Below are 24,731 nucleotides of genomic sequence, written 5' to 3' on the forward strand. Positions count from 1 at the left end.
TCTTCTTGACCGTATACTTCAGATTTAAAAAAATAATCAAATTAAAAAAAAGATCGGCGAGAAAAAACATTTAAAAAAATTTTAAAGTATTTCTCCGCGTTTGATCGAGCCCATAGGGGAAATAAAGTTTATCAGCGACTGCAATAACCCACCGGGTTGGTCTAGCGGTGAACGCGTCTTCCCAAATCAGCTGATTTGGAAATCGAGAGTTCTAGCGTTCAAATCCTACTAAAGTAAGTTATTTTTACACGGATTTGGATACCGGATCGTAGATACCGGGTGTTCTTTGGTGGTCGGGTTTCAATTAACACATCACAGGAACGGTCGAACTGAGACTGTAAAAGACTACATACACTTCATGTACACTCATACATATCATCCTCATTCATCCTCTGAAATATTATCTGAAAAGTAGTTACCGGAGGCTAAACAGGAAAAAGAAAGAAGTGAACTGCAATAAAATAGTTTAAATCTTAAAATTTTACATTTAATTTCTTTTTTCCGATTTTGCTAAACGGAAATGTTCCATTTTAAAGGTAAAAGGCCACTTTTGTCTTTAACGCTGCATATCTCCCTATCTAAGCAACGTAGCGATAAAATAAATAAAAAAAGGGTTTTCATCTAGACGATTTAGCTTTAATGATAAATTGTGAAGTCTTTAATGTAGCGTCACAGTTTTTGGCTTTTCTTCATTTTGTGCCGAGGCATTGAAATCTATTGAAAGACTGTGACCGGACCGAGTATCATCCGCTCTCAGCTTAACCTAAGATATGCAACGTTTAAAAATAATAATTGCAATTGCCGTTTAGAAAAAAAGCATCTTAAAAACAGTAATTGTAATTATTGTTTTTAACAGATGGTAAATTTAAAAATTTTAGGAGGCTCTCTAGTAACACGGGAACGGCCAGCAAAGCGGTTCCTGACCGTCTTGTTATATGTTTTTATGTGCGATAACACTTGCATCATAATTTTTCATCCTAGTAATATATTTATATAGCTTCGTTTCCTTCCCGTAAAGATTTTATTACAATCTATTTTTTTTTATTTTAATGGATTTATTTTTAATAAGTTAAATAAGAATCTTTTTTTTTTTAAATTACTTTACAAAACAGATAAACTTTATCGTAATATTTAAAAAAAAAAATTATAAATATTAAGGGAGATTAATTATTATTTTAAATAAAATGTAATAAATATAAAATAATCGACAAATCTTGATTTAATTTAATTATATCGAACGTCTATATAAGAAATGTCTTTATAAGAAAACGTCTATATTAACGTGTTACTCGCACAGCAATATACTCATACGTACGCACACACACATGTACACATGTTTTCGGTTGTATTTGAATTGTACAACGCTTGTTCAGTACTGTCTGACGGTAGCCAATCAGAGCGAAGGAAGCCAGCGTTTGTTAAAACTCCCGTCCGTCTCTACCCCTCGACGCATTAGTTAGACTGATTTTGCCTCATCACAAAAAAATTAAATAAAAAAAGATTTACCTCTAAAATTCCTCTTAGCAAAAGTCCTCTGTCAACGTATAAACTATACAATTTTATAAATTATGTTATGGTATTATTTTATCATTATCTCTTGAACTATTTAATTATTATTATTATTTTTTTTTTATTTATTATTAAAGCATTTGTTACTATAAGAAATTTATTTTATTTCGCTCTTCTCCATCATCGCTCACCCAGTTTCCTTTTTAGCCTTTCCCGTTTTCCCCTTTTCTCTTTCCACCTTTTCCCCGTTTTCCCGCGCGTAAATCGGTCCATTAGTGTTTTTATCTTTAGCGGACACACATACGAACATGCATTTTTTATATATATATAGAATAAAAAAGTCTATTTGAATATTTGTTTGTTTCGTAAATATGTCGACACCGGCCCCACCTAGCGGGTACAGTTTTTGCAAAAATATTTATTTTCACGTAACTAATATTCATATTCTGAATACGAACCAAATCGGTCCATAAATATAATTTTTCTAAATATCTCAACCCCGGCGCCAACTAGCGGGACCATTTTTTGCGGAGATAATTCTTTCCATTTAAGTAACACGTATTCTGAATACGAGGCAAATCGGACCATAAATACAATTTTTCAAAATATCTCGACCAAAGCGCTACCTAGCGGGTCCAAACTAATTCAGAAACCTTCCCTGGCATGCGTCCAACCGTTCCCTAAATTTTCATGCTATCGGATGAACGGTTTAGAAAGGCTTAAGAGACACACAGACAGACAAACATTCAATTATATATATATATATATATATATATATATATATATAATTACTTACTTAATAAACTTCTTATCAAATGTTACAACCCTCAGTATCGATGAACTGAAGGCGAACGTTCGACAGAAATCAATGCCCTTGACAACAATGTGCAAAACGTTGCTGTCAAAGTTCTTGCGACACCTGACGCAAATTCAGGTGAGACAGTCAGTATCATCGCTTGGAACATTTTTTACAAATATAAAACATATATTACAAAAATATAGTATATATCCCCAACGACAAATGTTTTCCAGCGATTCATCTCAAAGCTACCTCCAAAAATTTTAATAAATAATAATTACCTCTAAAAGTTTTTTTCTCTATTTTCTTTTTATATGATAGATTTTAATCATTATGTAATTATTTCAACGAATATTACGCTACTGGCTTTTTTCATCTACAATACTAACCGGTCACTACACCGAATACTTAGTACAGGATTCGAAACTTTTAATAATTTGAAGTATACGGGTTTCAAAAAAGTCGGTTTCCATCTTAACGGTTACCTGTCTTCCGTACGGGTAAAAAAATATTTCCTACTATTTGAGATATTTCCATGCAAGAAACTTGCAAACTTATGGACGGAAGGGCAAGAAACGAAAAGGACCTAATCCGGTTGTTACCGTAAGTTAGTTAATCCCCCACAATTTTGAAACGGTGAAACATTCGTGATTACAGTAATCATATGGTCCTTCCAGGTTACGTAACATTTCAGAAAAGTCGGTTTAGTAGTTTTTTGCGTGAAAAACAGACTCTCAGAAACTACTAGATTTTTAAATACGGTATAATAGAATTTAAGTTAAACTCTACAAGTTTGTTTAACAGAGTTATTCTACTTCAAACCTAAAAAAACGTGTTTTTCGTCACTGAACTTTTCTGTTCTACGCTGGATATCGTGAAAATAAGGGATGATGGTACTGTTTTTTTTTAATTCTATTTTACAGGTCAAAAAACATAAGAAACCATCAATTTTACCCCTTATATAACGCCTTAAAAATTTCAGTATGACTTATTTCACAGGGGAACTGAAATCCGAGCGAAATTTACGCTAGCCGTAACTTTACAAAGAAGCGTTTTCGGACATATGTTTGTACGTGAACTTTTTCCTTTATTTCAAGATCTAGAATCGGTTCCCAAATTATTTCCCTTTCTTCCTAAATCACCCTGTATTTACGATAAATAAAATAGAACTGATAGTTACCGTTTATTTAATGTTCCATTTCGGACAAACCTCAAATCAGGTGACTTTTTATTAATACAAAAGTGCACGTTAAAACAATCGCACGCGCGCGAATAGAAATTTGATATCGCATATCACTAAATATTTAAAATTAAATAAGTAAAACGAATGAAAATTGCAACAACGGGAAAAGACCCGTTGTTGCAACGAGTCTTTTCGTTTTCGTTTTGACGGTGGGGGGGGAAACCCCCCCACCGTCAAAACACTTGTATCTTTTCTTTTTTGGGATTCCTCAGACATAAAACTTCGAGAAATTAAAAAAAAGACCATACCCCTTTTTGACTGATTATCATACTTTTCCTTCTTGCAGTATACCTTTAGATCTATGCCAGGAAAATAGAATGAAAAATATTTTCGATCGGTTTATACATATATTCTGTGTATTTTTAAATTAAAAAAATTATAATAAAAAGTCATTTAATAAAAATTTCCGAAAAAACTTATAAGATGATCATTAGAGAGAATTTATCTTAAAAAATAAAAAAAAAACGTAAAAAGTGATCCATTTTGTTAATAAATAAATAATTCAAAATGCATGAAAAAATAGTTTCTTAATACCCGTTTTAATTTTAGTTCATTTTTACTTCCTTGTACGAAGTAAGAAATTATTGTGATCGCGAAAAATTTCGATATTCAGATTTAAACTGAAATATCCATTTTGACCATCCCTGAATCCAATTTGACTACTTTCGGCGTGACGTCTGTACGTACGTATGTACTTTAAGTATTTGGCATAAGTCAAAAACGATTAGCCGTAGGACGTTAAAATTTTGTGTTTAGGACTGTTGTAACATCTCGTTGTGCACCTCCCCTTTTGATTGCAATCCACTGAACCAAAAGTGTCCAAAAAACCCCAAAATCTTGTTTCTAACTGCAGTAATAAGCCCACATTGAAAGGATTTCAACGATATATCGTAAATGGTATTTATTTTCATTTGTTCCAGTTATAGCCAAAAAAAATTTTAATTAATGAAATATTTGAAAGAGGAAAGCACATCGGTTAAAATCTCCTTTTTCATCTACATTTTTTTTATTTTTTTTTTTTTATTTATTAATAATTATTAACCTTTCATTATAAAAAAAAATTACAATGAATAATAAATCAATAGCAAAAAAAAAGAAAAAATATCTACAATTATTAATGAGATAAAATTTTAGGTATTTACATTTAAAAAAAGTGTAAGTGTAATTTAATAGGCGTACAAAAAATCATGTGTTGTCAACATCAGATTCCATGTTGTTAAAAATTAATAATATTTTTACATTAATCATAAATTTTTAATTATTATTTTTTTTTAATCATTTAATGGTATTAAATTGTAAATTTATTACAATTTTTATACTCATTCATTAAAACAAGATTAATTTTATCTTGTGGTTTATGTTCAGCGCAAATAAAAAAATTGGTTATTTAATGTTTAAAGAGCATTCTTATTTAAAATTTCCTTTTAATTTCATGGAAAAAGGATTACTTTTTTTTTGCACTGTGAGTATGAGTGTGTGTTTGTGTGTATGTAATATATATATGAAATAAGAGAAATACATTTATCTGACAAATATTCGCTCCAGTGAATTTTATACGTGTTTATTCTCTCAAAGAATCGGACTTGTAAAACATATAACAGTATGAACGCATCAGGAACAAATGGTAACATAACACGCGCACACGCACATATATATATATATATATATATATATATAAAACCAAACAACACGAACGAAGATCGCATCTTCGTTCGTGTTGTTTGGTTTACTTGTGTTTCCCGTCACGATTTTCAGTAGTTTTTAATGGGCGTTCATTATGATTGACTTACGTCATGTTTTTTATATGTGTGTATGTACATATATATATATATATATAAAACAAGATTTATTGAAATCTGATACCGACCGACTGAAATGTGCTGGGTCTCCATCGTGGTGAAACCACATATTTCCTCTTAATTGGAGAGTTTCAAAAAAAATATGATAATTTTCTCCATTTAAACGATTTGGTAGAATGAAAGAAATTTAGATCCAAAGTATATGCACATTAGAATATTTTACACGCGATTAAAAATCTGTTATGAGAATTTGTAAACAAATTATTTTGAATACTGTGTACTTACAAATATATAATTTGTGTAAACTTCTTTTTTAAATTACTGTATAAAAACTCATATTGGATAGCCCACAGAACTGACTAACTCACCACAAATCAGTTGTTTAATAGCTGATTCTCAAAGTCAAAGGTTATGAGATTCAAAGCCTAGTACAAGTTAGCTACTTTTATATGAAACTGAGTACTAGACAGTAAATGCCAGAATACTTGACGGTTGAAATTCAATTAACCACAGGTCTAGGGAATTGTCAGCCTAAGTCACCTCATTTACATGTCATAAATATCATTGGGTCATAATTGTATAATAGGAAATGTACGTTACATAGACTATATTTATACTTAAAGTGTAAGTTAAGAAAATATTAAAAGCTTAGTACAAGATTTTTTTAAAATGAACAGTTACACTAAAATATTTTACAAGATTTACAAATATAACTAAAATGAAATGTGGATGATAGTATAGAAAAAGTTATTTTATGTACTAATATTTAGTTGTAAGAAACATTTCATCTAGTATTACTAATTGTAATCATGTGGATAAATAAAGGTTATTTATATATAAAACACACACACACACACACAGACACACACACACACACACACACACAGACAGACAGACACACAAATATATAAACTAGGTAATTTGCTGCATTGAACTTTTATCAAAACCCGATTAATTTTGTACTTACCTTACATACAAGTTTAGTTTCAATTACAAATTAATAGTAATACCACTGTTAAACATATTCCTGAATAATATTTCACATTATAATAAATATAATAAAACCAATTTATGATGTTTCAAACGAACGCAAGATTTAATAAAAATGTACATGTTTTAACGCACCAACAAGCGTCTAGAAAGGTTGTCCTTCAGTCTGACGTTCGTTAATTTCCGCGTACATTCGTTCAAGCCCGAAGCTGGCTACATACGACATCTGTTGTTACATCAGAATTCATAAACTACGTCGGAGAGATATTTTTACAGACTACCTTTTTATAAAGTAACATATTATAAAACGGATTTTTTTTAATATATGCATTACTATTAAGTTAAATTTATCTTTATTTTTTTTAATTACTTATTTTTTTATTTCATGAATTAATTTACTACGACGTTTTATAGAGAAGCTTATGTATGGGAATATGGAAATGGAATTTAGTAGCGTATAAAAAATGCCATGCCTGACGGGATTTCGAACTCGGGACCTCCGGATAAAAAACCGAGACGCTACCACTCCACCACGGAAATCGACGGGTAAATATATATATTTTTAAATTATATAAATAATTAAAATATTATTATTATTATTACTTCGTTTAATTTTATGTATTTGTTTGAAACATTATATTAGCGTAAATTTTATTTACTTTTTTAGGGTTACTATTAGATAACATAGAACCCCATTATTTGAGTAATTTCATCTGTGTCTGGGGTAATGTTTATAAAAAATAATTAAAGCCTCGAGCCAACAGTTTAACATAACCTAATTCACTTGTAACGCATCAAATGTAAATCTTTTTATTACTTATTACTGATTAAATAATTAGTTTTATTTACTTTTTTAATATTAATACAATTTTTGAAACGATAACTTCCAGTGGTTTTATTATTTGTTTGTATTATTCAAATAAAATAAGAGTAAATTAAACAATCTTTTTAACTAAAAATCCTTACGTGTAAAGATTAAACTTACTTAAACTAACTTAGAGAGGAACGTACTTCAGTATGATGTAAATGCACTTCAAGGTACCTTAAATAAAATTTCACGTAAACCCACATAATACATACACAAAAGATTTTATTAACCCTCCCCTTTGAGATAATGAGTGCGATGTAACACTCGAAAACCGTCTTTATTCCGTTGGTTCACAAACGATAACTTAACTACCTATCATTGTATTTACTAAATTAGTGTCTACTCAAATATTCCTTATTTACAGATGTTTGTTACGTAAGTAAACTAGAAAATCCAAAAATAATACGATTTTAAATTATAATTTTCAATTAATATTAAATAATCAGATGTTTCACGAACATCAATTACATATACACACGTATGTAATACCTATTAAATTAAATTTACACATTTTTAAAAGTATGTAAAATTTTATTTCGCTAATTATTTTTTCATTTTTTTTTATTATCATTGAATTATTATGTATCGTAATTTTTTTTTTAGAATCACGGGTTAATAATTATTAAATCAGTAAATTTAAATTAAAATAAATAGTTGAAAAAAAAAATAAAAGGAGATGAAGTCTGATTCAAACCGATGAGTCTTCCCTTTAAAGATCAAAATATTTTATATTTTTACGTCACGCCGAAACTAGTCAAAATGGATTTAGGGATGGTCAAAATGTATATTTCCATTTAAATCTGGAAACCGAAACGTATCGCAATCACAATTAAAATAAGTAAAAATAATTTAATATTAGACAACGTATAATGTAAAAAAAAAAAATTGATGGTGATTGAAACTAAATTGATGGTCTGTAAACTAAATTTTAGATGGAATAATTTTTCATTATTTTTTTTTTGTTTAAAAGTAGGGTAGTTGGAAGATGTTATCGGTGAAGATCGTTGCCGTACTGAGATGAAGCAGAGAAAAGTGAATATAGAGAAAAAATTGATGAAATCCGACAACACTGTTGTCGGGAAGTCATGGTATATTACGCAATGCTTCCAGGGAAGTGGTAACCTAATCCATTCGTAACCATCCAATTTACATATTTTTATCGAGATATTTATTATAACTGATTAAGGTGAGTTTATTTAAATTTTTAATATAATTACAATTTTTGAAACGATAATTTGTATCCTTTGTTTGTATTATTCAAATAAAATATGACTAAATTAAACAATCTTTTTAACAGAAATTCTTTCGTAAAAAGGTTAGAATTATTGTAAAGACACGTACTGTAAATGAACAGCTAAGTTAAATAAAATTTCAGACACCGAAGATTTTATTAAGTGCGATATTACACCCACATAAACACGATAAAAAAACTACATGTCATTGTAATTACTAAATTAGTGTCTACTCAAATATTCCATTTTTTAAATATTTATTAGATTAAAAATGTTAGAAATCAGTTTACACTAGTTTATTTTTACAAAATAAATGATCGACTCCTAAATAGCTTACCGTCTATTACACGAAGATTAATTTTTACTTGAAAATATTCGGAACGAGCGTTAAAATATTTTAAATTCTATTCGTAACATTTAAAAAATATTTACCGATAATCTTTTAATTGAATTTTCCTTTTAAAGTGTATTATAAGGCATAAAAAAATCGGTTTAGTAGGTCGACTGGATCAAACAACCTGCTAACATGTCGAAGGTTCTGGTTTGATTCCAGGCACGAATTTAGCGATTCTTATTAGCCGTGATTCATCTAGTTAATTATGTGTTTAAGAAGGAATAAAAATCTGAGGTTAAAAAAAAAATCTTGAGATTATCCAGGATAAACTAATTGTGTCTTCAAATAACTTACATAATGGTGTAAATTAAATGTAAATCCAACAATTAATATGTAGACTGAAATTTTTCGTTACGATTTTTTAAATGAATCTAAGAGAAAAAAAAAATCACATTAGTTGTCGGGTTCTATAACAATCGTCTGATGTTCCTGTGTTCGATTCTGAACTTGGGTTCGGTATTTTTATGCGATTACCATTTCATTTCATTCATTACATACAATAATAAACGACGCGAAATAAAAAAATTACAAAAAAACTATGTTTCTTTGGCTGATCAAAGGAGCACCGAAATTTAAAAAAAATGTAATTAACAATTTAACGATGTACTTGTATTTTCGAAATAAAATTCTATACGCGTAATTTTTTATTACTAAAAACGACGTAGCGCTTTTCTTTTTAGTTCATCCGCTTTTCTAGAACTACCCTGGCAAAAGAGCTTGAAAACCTTTTGAAGATTCTTGGAACGCCGTCTAGCTGCCTACCCGTGTGATTGGAATGCGATAAGCAAGTGTTGCATTTCTGGCTTAAGAAAAATCCCCAATAATCGGTTATTTTTATTAATCCTTAAGCTTAATGTCAGTAGCCATCCCCCAGTTTATGAAAAAGATACGAAAATCTTTGTACGGAATTGTGCGCTTCACAGTTCCAACGGCGTGGTGTTTAGCTGTTGTGCGCATGCGCACATAGGAAACTGCCAGGAAGAGAAAGCACTGTCGCTCCCGCAGAGCCCACCCTGGCGTGCCGGCGGAAAATAGTTTTCTTTTACGCCACGTGTTTACGGAAACTTCCTTTTTCGTTCGCTTCTCTACTTCGATCATCTGCGGAAGGAATACGAAAGTGTTTATTTGTCTTTTCAGTAGCGATCAGAAGACTGCTGAAAGCAAGGACTCTTTGATCGCCAAATCAAGGTAAATTACCTAAAGAGAAGGTAATTAGTAAAAACTAATAACGTATTTGTTTCTGCGTACATAGAAATTGAAATTAACCGCCGTTGGAGTATAGTGTTTTTAAGCGGAGATTTTATCGCCTAATATTACTAAAAAAATATTATCTGTTGACATTTTATTATTTATTCGATTAATTATGGAAGTGAAACTTGGACAATCGGAGTATCTGAGAAGAAAAGATTAGAAGCTTTTGAAATGTGGTGCTATAGGAAAATGTTAAAAATCAGATGGGTGGATAAAGTGACAAATGAAGAGGTATTGCGGCAAATAGATGAAGAAAGTAGCATTTGGAAAAATATAGTTAAAAGAAGAGACAGACTTATAGGCCACATACTAAGGCATCCTGGAATAGTCGCTTTAATATTGGAAGGACAGGTAGAAGGAAAAAATTGTGTAGGCAGGCCACGTTTGGAGTATGTAAAACAAATTGTTGGGGATGTAGGATGTAGAGGGTATACTGAAATGAAACGACTAGCACTAGATAGGGAATCTTGGAGAGCTGCATCAAACCAGTCAAATGACTGAAGACAAAAAAAAAAAATTCGATTAAACCGAATAGGCCTTTTAAGCGTAATATGCTTAGAAACGGTGGGCCGTATTCTTGAATCTAATAAAGTGTAGAATTAGATTATTATCCTGCTTTCTGCTATCGATTCATTCTTGTTTTCGGTTCTTTTATTTTACAGAAAACTTTAGCCGCGGCCTTGAAAAGGCTAAGAAAATCAACCTCGTTAAATTTAGCTACGAACCGCTACCGTTCATGTCTGTTTCTAACCAAACGACACGATTTCAGCGATGAAGAATTCCAGAAACCGGGTATCTCTCGATCGGATGGACCGATTTGGATGAAATCGGCACGATGATTTTTTGTACGTGACGGCGATTAATTTGTCACGATAGGTGTAGCAGGCAAGGAGATATGGACCTTAAGGGTCCTGTATCTCAAAATTTTATTCAAAGGGCAGAAATGTTTCCCAGCGAACATATTTTCCGGTATTATTCAATCCCCTATAAAGGGATAAAAATATCCTTTTTTTCGGTTTCTCGCGCGGTTGGCGAAAGGACCTGTTGGTCTGCCTATTTCGACGAAGTAGACTTTTCCGTTATCGGTCTAGAAATGTTAATCGCTGAAATTACTTAATTTTTTCATATTTACTTATAATTCTAACGTTACATATTTAACTGTTTACGCCGTATCAAAACAGTACATACTGAGAATATTATTAAGCGACGTCAGGAACTGGGTGGAGCGAAAGCACGGGAACACAGGCTACGAATTTACCCGGCTCCTGTCTGGACATAGATGTTTTCGGGAGTCGTCGCTCCTCGATCGCCCCCTGGGGACGCCTTCCGGTCATACGGATTCGGATAGTAGAGTGCCTGTGTGATCATGCAGGGACTGTACATATCATATGGCTTAGATCCGGACCCTGCACGATAGGGGGGCAGGTTTTTTTAGCGGGGGAGAACCCCGCACTGCCATTAGTGCTGGCCTGACGGCGGCTGGCAGAGCTTTTTCCTCCCCCTACGGAAAGAGAAAAAAAAATTAATATTATTAAAAATACTGGTATCAACATTTTATTTTTATTAAATTTCAACTCTACCCGTATTCTATTTTCCCATTTTTGACAGCTGTTTTTTAAACGCTGTACAGAGAAATGAATACAGTATAAAAAATTAATTTTTATTTCTGTAAACTACAGGTACGTAAAACTGATAGGCGACGGTCGTAAACGTATCAAACAAATATCACACCTTTATAAAACAATGCAAGCAAAACCGACATCAAAATCCGCTCAGCACGCAACACCCGGTCGGTTTACCGAAAACGATTTGGATGGATTTCAATTAAACAACAAATTTTTCTTTGAAATTACGAACGGTAACGTATTCCTTATAAAATTATGATCATTTCCGTCTTCATTTTCTCAATTTATCCACCATCGTGTCATATTAGTAACGTTTTCATCGGTTTCTTAACGTCTGCGAGTAAACTGTAATTTTATTTGCAATTATTTCTAAATTCGGAAAATAAAATTAGGTTGGAATTACGAACAAAATTAATATGATAGCTGCCGTAATTACAATGAAGTAAAAGTTAAAATAGAAAGCAATTGTAATGTTTACAAGCCGTAAATTTTAACGATAAATATTGTTCGAGCTGGTTGTAAGTAATAGTTTAGATGAAAAATTAGATATTATTTGTAAATTACCCGTCAAGATTGCGATTATTATTTTAAGATAGGTAAATCGGATTCATATTTTAAGTTTTTTTGTTATTTTTGCGTAATAAAATAAATTTTATATCCATTGAAATGTTATTTTTTGAAAAATGCTTAGTAAATTTTTGGAAGGCGTAATTTGTTTTTATCTATTTCAAGAAAAATTGCCCGTAATAACGAATAAATTTGAGCGGTGCAAAAAAGTAGATTTCTTTGCTTGCGAATTCCGAGTTTTTATAAAATGTTTATAGCGCCTTAGAAATTAAAGAAATCTGCATATCAAACGGAAATATTTATAAAACAATCGAACTTTATGTTTCAACCTGGCTCGGTTCTTTTAATCTTGGATTTATTTTTATATTATGTTTTTATTTATTTTTATTTATGTTTTTTTAGTAAATTAACCGGAGGCAGGGGCAATTTTTTTTTTCTTTACCTTCCTTCACCCCTTTTGAAAAATCGAAGTCGGTTGTTATTTATTCGCGTGAAAATTACACACATCAGAGAACCAATAGATTTACCGCTGAAAGAAAAATCTGAAAAATTATAAATACGGATTCTATTATTTATTATTAAAAAATGTTACGCGCTTTTTAAGTGTGTTAACATTTTCCGTTGAAAATACATTTTTAAAAAAATAATAATAAACGTTCTTCTGGTAGCGAGTGATCTTTATTTAAATATTCTACATTACATTACACAATTAACGATTACTAAAATTACAAGCGATAACAAAATTCTAATAGATATTTCACTAGTAATAATTTTTTTTTCTTTTTAACAGGTGACAAATTAATTTTATCTAATTCTAATGTTTTTAAACTTATATAAAATTCTGTGCGTCGAGACTAATCAAAACTTAGTTCATTATATAATTTTGGATGCTCGCGACTTTTATCGCATACTGTGGGTTATTTATTTATATAATTTTACCGTTATTAGGATCGATAAGATATATTCCTTAAAGTGTTTTAGTTATTTTTTACTTATAATTTACAACTTTTATTTTTACGTAAAAGGAAGTATTGTAATCGCGAATAATTTCGGTTTTCAGATTTCAACGGAAATATCCATTTTCACTTGTTTTTGCGTGACGTCTGTACATATGTAAGTGCGTACGTAATTACCTCGCGTAGCTCAAAAACGATTAGCCGTAGAATGTTGGAATTTTGGATTTAAAACAGTTGTAACAGATCTAGTTGTGCACCTCCCCTTTTGATTACAATCGGATGAACCAAAACCGTCCAAAAAAGCCAAAATTTAAAAAAAATTAGATTTTGAACTTTTTCTTAACTGAAGTAATAAGCTCTGATCGAGAGGTTTTCTGCGATATATCGTAAGCGGTACTTGTTTTCATCGGTTCCAGAGTTATAGCCCCCAATAAAATTTTAATTAATGAAAGAAAGCGACCCCACGCACTCGTGGGTAAGATTACCCTTTGCGGGCCCAGTTAAGGGTTAAATTAAAAAGTTGATTATATATTTAATAATGTGTACATCACGCGAATTTATTTTATTTGTTTTTCCGATTTACATTTAAATTACGGGTTCGTTTATTAACTTCATGTAGTTTTTAACTCTTAAGTAGTTAACCGTTTAAAACAATATCTTTTTCACGTGTAAAGAAGGATATATTTTAGGTAAGAGGGCCGTATTAAAACCACGTGTTTTCGCGTCCCTCAGTTTTCTGTTTTTATTAAATATTTATTAATTAAATATTTACTTGATTAGTTGATTAGGACATAGAGTATATTTTTGTGAACATTTTCAAGTGATTTGATCAATTTTAGGACGATTCTGTGATTTATTGTAGAATTTTACGGTTTTTAATTTTAATATTAATTTTTAATAGCCATTTAAATGTCGCCATCAATGACGTACAGCTAGTTCGATGACGCCATCTTTCTCGTTGAGAGTGTGTATGTGTGCTGCCAGGCCAGCTGCGCTTCCCTACTCTGTTGCTATTGGTGCAGATGGGACACGTGATGCGCCATGCTGCTCTGCGCATCTCAGTCATTGCTACGTAGTTAGTGCAAGAATTATATAAAAATAAAAAACCTAGACTTTAACGTAATATCTGTTAGAATTACTACTATTCCAGGAGTACGCTTGCATATGCTAAATACTAACTCCTCCTTCCCCCAAAAATACCCGGGAGCTGCTGATTACAATACAATACAAAAATACGAGCCTTATAAAAATTTAATTCGGTAACGTCTAAAAATCTGGATTCCTGCAACTCTTTCTTGCGTAAAGTAGTGGGTTATTTCTATATAAAATTTTACTATTATTGGGGTCGATGAGATACGTTCCTATTCCTTAAAGTCTTTTCGTTATCGTTTCCTGATGGTCTGATCGGGTAGCGGTTACGTAAGATAAAAGAAAAACATAATAAATCGCATAAACGCTATTTAAAGTTTGTTAAATTTATAATTATATACCAGAATCGCAAGAAGAGTTTACGCGTCAACTATAATAAAGGAAAACAATACGGTAAATAACATTTACGCTACAAGAACAGAAGACTAAACTGAAAATATTACGCTCTGCATCGAACACACATTATATTTGCAAATACAAAAATAATAAAATCTAATGTTACCTTTTTTTATTACATTCCGACAACACAGAAACAGCCGCGAACAGTAAGTCAGAATTAAATAAAATATTTAGATACTTTAATCTTGTAAAGAGCTTAGCGCAATGATTTATCGATAACAAAACATTTACACTGCACAACGTACTCGTATTACAACGTTTATTATATTTGTTGACAAATTCTAGCCCGGTATTGCGAAATCGACAACTCTGCTGGCGACGTTGCTGTCTGCGACGTGTGTCCTTGACCACAAAATCTAATAATTTTTATTTTTTCCTTTTGCGGCACACTTGACAAAAAATACTGCATCTCTGTTATATCCGTTTAATTAAATTTTCATTAACATCTAAAGAAACATATTTACAATTCTTATTTGTATCGCTAGATTAAATAATAAAATCTTCACAATTTATTTCTCGATCGATATTATTTCAAATGAACATAAATATTTCCATTACTTTTTGTTAGCACTAGACTAGATAGGGAATCTTGGAGAGCTGCATCAAACCAGTCAAATGACTGAAGACAAAAAAAAACTTGTTTTTCCTTATTCTAATTTTTGTTGATACTATTCCAGTCGCATAAAATATCAGTTACATATTATTCATACAGTCGATTATCCTACTCTCTTAGCCCTCCTTTTTCTAAATAAGATACATCCCATATATCGTTTATTTTTTGAATTTTTAGAACTCAAAATCGTATTTTGAAATTTTAAAAATTAACTGAGATTACTAATTTCCCTACTCCATACCCTGATGTTAGAATATTCCTGATCTGTGCTTTTCCCCTTATCGACCTAGTATCTATTAACTCTCTCTCCTGATCGAGCGATTTTTCATCCGCGTGTTTGTTACCGATGTACTGAAGCTTCATTTCTTCAAAATTTTCTGTTAGTTTTCGTTGCGGTGCATCATTATGGCCGATAATGATATTTTTCTGTCGATTATCGTTTCACCTTGGACGATCTTAACTTTGCCGTTCTTCATTTTTCTATTAATTTTATTTCAAAATATCTATATACAGTACATCGCCCGTAAATTTTTAAGTATAATATAACGAATTATATGAAATCAAAGAACGATTAAACGATCGCCAACAAAAAACAAATAAACGAAATGACGATCAGCTCCGACTTGGCAAGAATATTGTGCGACAATATCAGAAGAGTAATGAACTAAAAGATACAAATTTTTTGCACCTTATTAAAGATCGGGCATGCATGTCTCAGTGTATATGTTGTTGTTCTTATGAGGGTCTATTTTTCAGTCAGTCTAATTAACTTTAATTAATGTAAATAAAATTAAACAGAAATTACAGTAGAAAATCCAAAAATAATACGATTATAAATTATAATTTTCAATTAATATTAAATAATCAGATACTTCACCAAATCTATTAGATATACCCGTTTTTAAAATTCCATAAAATTTTATTTCACTAATAACTTCTGATTTTTTTTTCATATATATATATTATTATTGAATTGTAATTTATTGTAATTTTTTTTTTTTTTTAATAATGGGTTAATAATTATTAAAGCAATATATTTAAACTAAAAAAAATGAAAGTTAAAAAAATAAATAAAAAATTAAAATAAAAAAACGTTATGAAGTGTGATTGGAATCGATGAGCCTTCCCTTTAAGATCCAAACATTTCATAAATTAAAATTTTATTTTAATTTCGATCGCAATCGAAAAGTGTGGTCCACAATTAATGTTACAACAGCCCTAATCTAAAATTTCAACATCCTACGGCTAATCGTAGGATTCGTTATAAATAACGAACATTTTCGGGTAACCCATCTTTTTCTTTCTTTTTCCTGTTTAGCCTCCGGGAATTACCGTCCAGGTATTACTTCAGAGAGATATGTATCTGTAAATGAGGTATTTTTACAGTCTCAATTCGACCGTTCCTGAGATGCGTGGTTAATTGAAATTCAACCGTCAAAGAACACCGGTATCCACGATCTAGTATTCAAATCCGTATAAAAGTAACTGATTTTACTAGGACTTGAACGCTGGAACTCTCGACTTCCAAATCGGCTGATTTAGGAAGACGCGTTCACCACTAGACCGATTCGCTGGATTAGTAAAAATCACTGCTTTGTGATGTTAGTGTCCATGTCTGGTTCTTCGAACGTAAAAATTATAATTAATCTTAACGTCAAGCCTATCTAGGAAATATATTTAATGTAAATATAGTCTTATGAAAGCAAACAATACGAGGTGTATTTTCTCCTCCTTTTAGGTAATTAGTTATAAAGGAGGTAAACTCCTAACTCAAAATTTGTGTTAAGATTAACCTTCTCAGCCGTCCCTCTACCGAAGATTTATGACTTATTGTTAAGTCGTCATAGCTATTACGATAATAAAGGAATTACTTAAAACCGATTACGGTCACACATTACTGACATCAGATATTCTTTATTTCTCTGTTATAACATCCATAGAAATGTAGTCCCTACTCCAAATTATAGAACGTAGGAAACCCCCTTAGTTCTTTTGCTTTTCTTAACCGCCTATTAATAATCTGCCTCAAAATGTTATCGTTAATTTTAACCCTCTTCGCAGAATTTTCTGTAAAAAAAATAATCTGACGAGTAAGAAAAATCACCTAAATGTATCGATTAAAATTTATTTCATTCCTTTTTCATCAAAATGAAAGGCTTTCAAGAAACAAATGTATCCCGTGTGCTCTTTCTTTTGCGCTCGTAAGTAACAAACATCTTTACCGTTGTACGATAAATTCTAATTTATCCTTGTATCTTTATTTAACATCACACTATTCGGTAGTCACTTATTCTAAAGAAAAAAAAACAAAATTACCTGTATTTTATCGAATCGGGCTATAGAACTGTTTACTTGTTCTTTGGAGTACAAGAAAGGAGTTAATTATTTTTCTGCTGTTGTTCTTAATAAGATCTAGTTAAATCTTTTTCCCCGTTAATTTAATTAAAATATTCTCTTTTACAGAAAAAAATAATATTCCGTTTTCAATGATTTTTTAATTCGTTTTTTTCATCGCTGTGTAATATGCGCTCAATGCCTTTTAGCTGTTTATTTTTTTTGAATTTTATTTAATCTACCGATCATCTATGCAGATATTTAATATTTCTAAGAACTAATATAGACTCACCGCATCCAATTTTATTTTATATGTCGCTCTAATTAAAGTTTTACCTCTATTTTCTTTGATTTATCCGGTATTATAAGAGTTATTTTTTTATCGATGTATTTCCATCCTTAACCTTTCTTGATATTAATTGTATAATGCATTATCAGTGCAAAATATTTGTAGATTTAATACAGGTCTGTTGTCCTGTCACCGTCTGAAATAATTTTACCGTCTAGACGAAAACAACTTTATACTTAATTACATCGGGATAGGAACAGAACTTCTTAGGCGCACTCTTTGATTTTACATAATCGGTGTTATGCTAAATATATGCTGTAATTCTTTTCTCAAAAACAACCGCTTTAATGTAATTTAGTTAATTAGCGAATTCTTCGTTAAATACTAGCTAAAATAAAAAATGATAACTAATTGAAAACTTCAAGTTAATTTCTAGCGATTTCAATTTATAAATTTCTTCTGTATGAAATGAAGCGCGTCAAAACAGAGGTACTGGAATTTCTGATGAAAGATGCTATATTTCATCGGAAATTAAATAATATAGATTGTCTATGTAGATTATTTGTAAATTCATTTCTACATTAAATAAATCGTGACCGATTATTTTTTCGATTATATTTCATTAAACTAAAAGACCCCTCTCCTATATCTCCCAAATTTTGAAAAATTTGTTATCTATGTCGATAAGAAGATTATTGCGTATTTGTTTTGTACTTATTATTCTGGTGAATTTACTACGTCGATACTACTCTCGATTCTACTTTCAAGATGTTATTATTTTTTTAGTCGATAAATTAATTAGCTATATAAGCGTGAAAATAAACGATTGAAATTTTATAAGAAAAAAAAAATAGATCCTGACCGGAATTTGAATTCAGTACTTTCCAAACGAAAAGCTGAGATATTCATTATCTTTCTGTTACGGAAGTCAAGTTTGAGACGCATTTTGTTATCTTATTTCATCAGACAGCAGATCTAAAGATTTCAGATTCGTTGTTAATTTGTCTTTTTCTTCAATTTCACATTTGAAATCTCCTAAGCCTCTTTTTCTTTCTTAGGCTCGGTGTATCATCCGTACTTACGCATACTCCAAACATAACTCTACATAAGATTCTTCTATAACTCTAATATCTTCTTACGTAAGTACAGTTTCTGTTAAATAATATGCGTGTTTCTAAAAGATCATCCGATTTTGAAATTTCATAACTATTTAGCTTTTAGTCCGTTTTGATCGAGCAAAGTACCGTTACAAAAAGCGGGAACTCTCGAATTTCACGAGGTTGCCGCCGGGTAGCTCCAGAACTTCGTTCGCTTCAACGTTAGAAAAAATGGCGACTTCACGACAGAAATCACGCTTGTTCTCACACAGCCTGAGTTCGTATTTACTGTTCGGTGTGATTTCCATAGCGAGTACGGCGCTGAACATCTTCCGCTAAGAGAATTAGGCTCGTGGTTAATTTTTTTTTCTTTTATTTATATTTTTCAACAGTAAAGAATTTTAATTTTTCGCTATTTATTTAAAAATTTCCTTGATATTTTACTTCAAAGTAGGTAATTATTTTTTCCTAATGTGTCGGAATATATATATTATTTCATTTTCAACATTTCTGTAAATGATTCTAAAAACGGTTTATTTGTTATATCGTTTTTTTTTTATAATTTTTGCCTTCAAATTATATTTTATAAACATTACATATAATTTAAATATATTAGAATTAAGATTCATTATTAATTATTTTACCGATTTTTTAATTTTTATTATTATTATTATTATTATTATTATTTTTTTTTTAGTTTTAAAATCGATTTTATAATTAGTTAAATGTATTTTATTTGAAAAATGTATTCACGTCGGTATAAATTGAATGTAAAATATTCAGTGGAATATAAAAATTCGTAAATTAATTATGAGCACAGGTCAGTTCATTTTTATCGGCTACTGAAATAACAAATATACAGCTCTCTATTATATTTATAATTAGATCATACGTACGGTGCTGCGGGACGTATTCGCCCAACTCCAGAACCGATTCAGTGGCGCCAAAAGGAGCAAAAACGTTCATGACGACACAAGTCCTATATTGCCTTGTTTGCCTTCTGGACGCCACTCTGTGATTTTCAACAAAAAATTTATTTTTCAGGAGCGGGTAAACCTGCATTAATTAAATTTAGAAAACTTAATTTTTTATTCTAAAAAATTAAATATTCTGAAAACGTCACGTCAAAAATTCCAAAACGGAGGCTATTTTAATTATTTATTCTTCAATGTCTGTAATTATTTGTTTGATAAAATGTTTAATTATTAAAAGATTTATTAAGGATTTTATTTTGAACAAAATGATACCCCATTTTTAAAACTCCGTTGACAAACAATCGAGTTATTGCAAACAAGTAACCCGATATACGTACACATTTGCACCGTAATGCAAGGTGATAACTTTTGCTTGTTTTTGTTTTCTCAATTAAACGTAATAAATATTGTTAATAAAAAATAATAAGAGTAAATTAATTAAAATTAGCGGTTTTTAATATTTTATCCCTTCTACGTTGTACGCTTGGAAATGCGAAATTTTTAAAAACATTTAATCAAGACACATTTATAAAATTATATTCGTATAGTATTAAAATTATTATAATAGTCCTTTCCTTTAAACTCTGCTGTCTAAACATTTTATTTGCTTTGCTTACGCGCGTGCGTGTGTTTGTATTGAAGCAGAATGACACACAATTAGATCGCATAGACATAATTTCATCGAAAGGGACGAAATAAAATAAGAGAACAGATTTCTTAGTTATATGTAATAAATCCTTTATGTCGAGAAACAGCGCTCTCACTTCTCTCTCTCTCTCTCTCTCTCTTTCTCTATACAGATATATTATATATATATATATATATATATATATATATATATATATTAAAACGTATGACACATGTACGTGAGATACGAAAACTTTTAACCTTGACTTTTTTTAATATTACACTGGACAGTTGTCATTGTTTTGTCTACTATAAAAAGAGATATATACATTGCTTTAACGTCTCTCTTCCGGTTACAGTTTTTTTTTTTTTATAGTTGCTTCATATTATTCTTTGCTAATGTATTTAAACCGGCCATATTTCTTCCTAATAACTTTGTTAAATCGGTAACAAACATATATATATATATATACATGTGTCATGTGTGTGTGGGCATAGCGGGCTGCTTTATAAGCTAGCGCGATCGGCGATCCCCTACCGCTATGTCAGACTGATGCGGTCATATCTGCTAGACCGACATTTTGTCGTGCGCGTAGGGGAAACGATTTCCTCCACCAGAGAAATAGCCGCTGGGGTTCCCCAAGGAGCAGTACTTTCCCCGTTCTTGTACACTTTGTACGTGAACGATATGCCGCTGTCGGAAGGGGTCAAAACGGCCCTTTATGCAGACGACACGGCATATTTCTACGAATCCGCAAATGTGGATTACGCGGTCCGGAGGCTCCAAAGGCAGCTGGACTTAGTGGAACCGTGGCTCGACATGTGGAGAATCGGGGTCAACGGTGAAAAATCGGTGGCCGTGATGTTCACATGCAAGACACGAAAACCGACCAGAGAGCTGGAAATCTCAGGGGAGAAAATCCCTTTTGAGAAAACAGTTAAGTACCTGGGGGTGGTGTTGGACAGGCGGCTTACCTTCGGCGAACATGTAAATTATGCGACCCGGAGGGCTAAGGCCGCCAGAGCCTCGCTATACCCAGTGCTGAACAGTGCCAGCCCGTACCCACTGGCAACTAAGCTCCTCATTTTTCGGCTGTACGTACTGCCGATTCTAACATATGCTTACCCGGCATGGGGGGCAGTGTTGAGCTCCTCGCTTCAAAAGAAGATCGAGGCCGTCCAAAACATCGCGTTGCGGACGATCTTTGGAGCTCCGTGGTTCGTCAGGAACGCCACTCTCCGATCTGATGCGAGATTTCAATCCGTGTCCGAGGTGGGGGTGGCGCAGGCGCGCAGACTGTTCGGGAGAGCGGCTGTGTCCGAACACAGTCATCTTCGGGACATCTGCCGAGAGGACCCAACTCCGACAGTTGTAAGGAAGCGGCCTCACGCCGTACTGGACGAACCACCGTGATGGTGCGGTGCGGTAGCCGAAAATCGACAAACCAGGCTTAGGGGCCTCCATATCGCATGAGCCATAAACGGAATAGTGCGTCAGACGCGTTTCCGGAGTCGCGAGTGAAAAGTTTTCGCGAGTTATATAGTTTGAAGACGTCAAACACGGTAAGTCGCGCATAAAACAAAAACGCGGTCTAAATTAAAAAAAAAAAACTTACAGTAAGACAAAATATCCCAGCAATTGCGACTCCTCCGGAAAAGGGGACGCATTGCTCCCTCCTTATAGCTAGTGCCCCGTTGTGGCGTATTCCTGCTAGCCTATTAAAGAGTTAGCACCGAAAGGACTTCAGTGGACGGTCTGAAGGGGAATTACGTCGGGAGGACAGGCTTTATAAGCCTAGCCTTCCGCGGTCGGCCCATGAAATGGGTTCGATAACGCTGGTTTAACAACGGATTGGAATGCAATTAAATCCGTCTTAAATTCACTAAAATAATAATAGACAAAACTTGAAAAATTAGATCCGAGATTAAAAAATAACCCTTTTAAAAACAAGCCCGATTAGAATGATCCAGCAGCAAGGGACTCTGTCCAGGTTCTGCGATAATGTAGGGAGTAATAGACTCCTGCCAACTTTGCATTCCATTCCATTCCATTCCATTCCATGTGTGGGCACGCGCGTGTGCAGATTATCCTAACTCAACAACCACTGACGTGATCTGAACAGTTCTTTTACCAATATTTTAATTAAAATTTGAGAGAATGATTTTAATTAGAAACTTATCCAGGTATCAATGTTTTCCTCCGTGCTTTTATGATTACCATCTTTTTATTGTATTCTTTATACGATTAAAAGTGTCAAAAGCCTCATTACCTTATGTTTGATTTTAACGGTTCTGAAAATTCAAAATAAGTTAAATATAGATTATTTGTAAGCGCCTGCAAATATTTTCAGTCTGTCTGTTTTATAAAAGATAAAATACGATTTATCAGTATCTTTTGTATTTTGAAATGTTTTACTATGTTTTTTAAAAATGACGTGTAATCTTACCCTTTCCATTTAAACTTTTTAGTGTCCCAACCACGGGGGTTTGAATGGCAATACCATAATACCATAATTGAATATGGTAATTATGGTATATGGTAATTATATAATAATATGGTAATTATGGTATATCAATACCATAATTGAATGGCAATTATTAATTTCATTGTTTGTTAAAACTGCCAGAGATAGTATTCTAATAACTGATAACGAAGAAAAGTTCTTTTTAGGTAGACCGATAAGTTTGCTTCTAATTTGTAAGTTTTTGTTATTATTACTATTATTTTTTTTTTACGGGCATCAACTGCTAAGGTCGTTGCCCTTGTCACATTATTAAAAAGAGGTTAGCGTCACCGTCAGGGACATCATATGTAACTGTGTAAAGGGCCCTTACATTTTTATTTAAAAGCACAAAGTACACGTAACGTTCGTTTATCTAAAAACAATAAACAAACAACACTTATGGGATGTAAAGAGCCTCGATCTTAAAATTTGAGAAAATATCTCAAAGAACGTAAATGAAAGATACAAGTCTTTACAGTACCATTATCTCATTCTACCCGTCTCGTTTATTTATTTATTTAAGCACCCTCGGGGCGACCAGAACCGCCGTTAAGCAGCATATCAGTCGCCTCAGGATGCCGTGGCAGTTGACTCCCCCCCTATAAAAGTCCCGTAGGACGTAATCCTTCAGGGTCCTCCCGGCGCCATAAGAACAATCTGACCGCCTGTTCGGGAGGGCCAAAAGCCTCTCTGCAGGGAGGCTGCCCTTCCCGGTCCAACCTACTTGACTACAGGCATGCATTGCGCTTACCCGATGGCCTCGTGCCCACAGTCCACCCTTGAGGGTCCCCCGTGCCATCGTTGGACACACCCATTACAGACCTTGGATGAAGTTCCTCCAACCGATGGGAGAGGGGAGAGCCACCGTCGTATCTTTTGAATAAAACTGAAAGACTCCGATGGAAAATTTTAGTCCCTTCGTTTGGCCGACTCTACAGATAAATTAGTCGGTCTGTGTGTCAGCGAGTCGTTTTTAGTATATCGGATCGAAACAAAAACGAGGAGACATCGATTGCGTACTAAATTTAATTTTAACATGAAACATACGCTAAATGTTACACGATATTTATTTCGATTAATATTCGACGACAATTTTGTTCAACATCGGTCTGTGATATGAAAAGTAAGAGGCATAAGGTATAATAAGCAACGGTAGAGGTGCTCGCGCCGTCGGTGTCGTTCACTGAGCGCGCCGTGTCGGCTTTGCGACGTTCCCGAAACTGTTTCGCTTTCTCAGTAGCGGACACTGCGGTACCTGTGCGCGGCCCATAACCTTCACTTTCCGACGATATGCGTAATTTATATTTCCGACTGGCTTTTACGCGGGCTGAGGCTGAAATATTGAATTTTTGTACTTTTTACACGTTAATATTGTCCAAAATACACTTATTATTACATAAATCGATCTATCTCGAAAAACTCTAAACGCAGACACACGAATCACCGCGCTATCACATCTAAATCGTCAGCTACACCGTGTGCCTCCTTCCCGCCAACCCGCTCGCCAGTAAC

At 32.6% G+C, this 24,731-nt stretch overlaps 1 protein-coding gene and 1 long non-coding RNA gene across 2 annotated transcripts in view; one reads left to right on the forward strand and one right to left on the reverse strand.

Moving 5' to 3' along the window:
• LOC142326665 (uncharacterized) overlaps positions 1-15,057 on the reverse strand; it is a 184,275-nt gene extending 169,218 nt beyond the window's left edge. The window contains exon 1 of the long non-coding RNA XR_012756826.1: positions 14,885-15,057. This is a non-coding gene — a long non-coding RNA (uncharacterized LOC142326665). The remainder of the gene's footprint in view (positions 1-14,884) is intronic.
• LOC142326662 (uncharacterized) overlaps positions 1-24,731 on the forward strand; it is an 85,584-nt gene that overhangs the window by 32,866 nt on the left and 27,987 nt on the right. The window contains exons 2-3 of the mRNA XM_075369273.1: positions 6,755-6,886; positions 8,179-8,394. The gene's annotated coding sequence lies outside the window, so the exon portion shown is untranslated. The remainder of the gene's footprint in view (positions 1-6,754; positions 6,887-8,178; positions 8,395-24,731) is intronic.

The sequence above is a fragment of the Lycorma delicatula genome, chromosome 6, assembly GCF_047948215.1.
Source record: "Lycorma delicatula isolate Av1 chromosome 6, ASM4794821v1, whole genome shotgun sequence".
Lineage (NCBI taxonomy): Eukaryota > Metazoa > Arthropoda > Insecta > Hemiptera > Fulgoridae > Lycorma > Lycorma delicatula.